The sequence below is a fragment of the Condylura cristata genome, unplaced genomic scaffold (genome assembly GCF_000260355.1).
Source record: "Condylura cristata isolate star-nosed mole 26May11 unplaced genomic scaffold, ConCri1.0 scaffold00008, whole genome shotgun sequence".
Taxonomy (NCBI): domain Eukaryota; kingdom Metazoa; phylum Chordata; class Mammalia; order Eulipotyphla; family Talpidae; genus Condylura; species Condylura cristata.
In genome coordinates, this window is record NW_004567109.1 from 45118864 (window position 1) to 45120471 (window position 1608).

A 1608-nucleotide genomic window follows, 5' to 3' on the forward strand; every position below is an offset into this window, starting at 1 on the left:
ACCCATGAGTCACCACCATATTCCCTTGTATTTCTCCCTTCCCTGTTTTGCCTCCCTTCCTTTGCTGTATATGAGAGATCTAAATTTGGTGTGGTGTGTAGAATTTTCCTGTAACAACTCATCTTTTGAATGCATCCATGTAATTTTTTTTTAATTTTTAAACTGTCACTTAAAGAGTTGTTAATGACATTTCATCATGTCCTGCTTTTTCTGTAATTTTCCTTCCTTTCAATTTTCCTCTTGCACTTTTTAAATTAAAAAAAAACTATCCTTTTTTTTTAATTTTTGATATTGATGTAACATTAACATATTATGGTTGCTATTTTGGAAGTACAGGATCTCCCTTCCCCTCAGCCATCATCATTGTAGTGAACCCACCACCAAATCACTTATAATCCACCACTGTAGTTCACCTTGCTCCCTTCTCTTTTCTGCTTTCCATTCATTTCCTCTCAGAATGCTTAGGTTCTATAATAATCAGCTTTCAAGGGTTAGTTTTTTTGTTTTAATATTTTTTATTGGCTTACATCATTGTTTCCATAATAGTGTAGGATTCCCTCTTCAGACATTGTTACCACAGTGTGTCTGTTACCACCATGGGTTAGTTTTTAAGTCTGTCTTTATCTGACCCCTAGTTTCATTTATTCATGTTCCACGTATAAGGACACCATCTGGTATTTATCTTTCTTCTGACTTTCTTTCTTTCTTTTTTTTTTTTTTTACTGTGGGTGTGCCAGGAATACACAGAGACTTGCCTCAGCTAATGACAATGTTAGAAGCTCCTAATTTCTGAGATATTAAAATAATGGTCCCTAAACAACAGCAAATTGCTATTGGGGTTATTTATTGATATTCCAGACCAAAACTATCAGTTTATGTACTTGGGTAGTCATTAAGAAAAGCAATCCCATATTTCTCCAATAACTCAATGATATACAATCAAGAAAACAACTTTGCTTCAGGCAGAATCTTTGTTTCAGTCTTTAACTTGCTCATCTTGTTTTTATTGCATGAATGATTCTATAATTGTAACTAGTACAGTGCCTCAAACATAATAAGGTGATAAATCCAGAGGACAAATGCACTGCTGTTTGATTAGAACTAATCAAACTGTTACCTAAAACCAAAGAGTAAATTGGAGTTACTGCTAACTAAGCAACTTTACAGTCTATATTTTAGACTCTACAAAGAGGTCACATTGGAGATTTTATTTTCATAAGACCTCATTACTATTCATTAGCTGGAGTGACATGTTCAAACAGTGTGAAAATTTTATTCTATAACAGACTGAATTAGGTATTTGACTTTCATTGTATGCATTTATGGAGAATGTGTAGTGTTCTTTATCATGGTTTAACATAAAAGTAGAAAACTTTTTAATAAGATTACTAAGTGAACATATATATTCTAACTTATACTTTGAAAGTTATTTCCTGTACATGCTGTAAATTCATATTCTCAGTATTTGCAAAAGGAAGAATTCACAGTATTGTTTAAAACAACTGTCTTTGGGCCCTCCCTGGTGGCGCAGTGGGCTAAAGCACTGCACTAAGAAGATTAAGCCACTTCCTCATGAGTTCGATCACTGCCTGCCCCGGAGGAGATCCA

At 34.1% G+C, this 1608-nt stretch overlaps 1 protein-coding gene across 1 annotated transcript in view; it reads right to left on the reverse strand.

The window, feature by feature from the left end:
* The window catches only part of ASB17 (ankyrin repeat and SOCS box containing 17), a 9968-nt gene that overhangs the window by 7444 nt on the left and 916 nt on the right, over positions 1-1608 (reverse strand). The gene's annotated exons all lie outside the window — the stretch shown is intronic.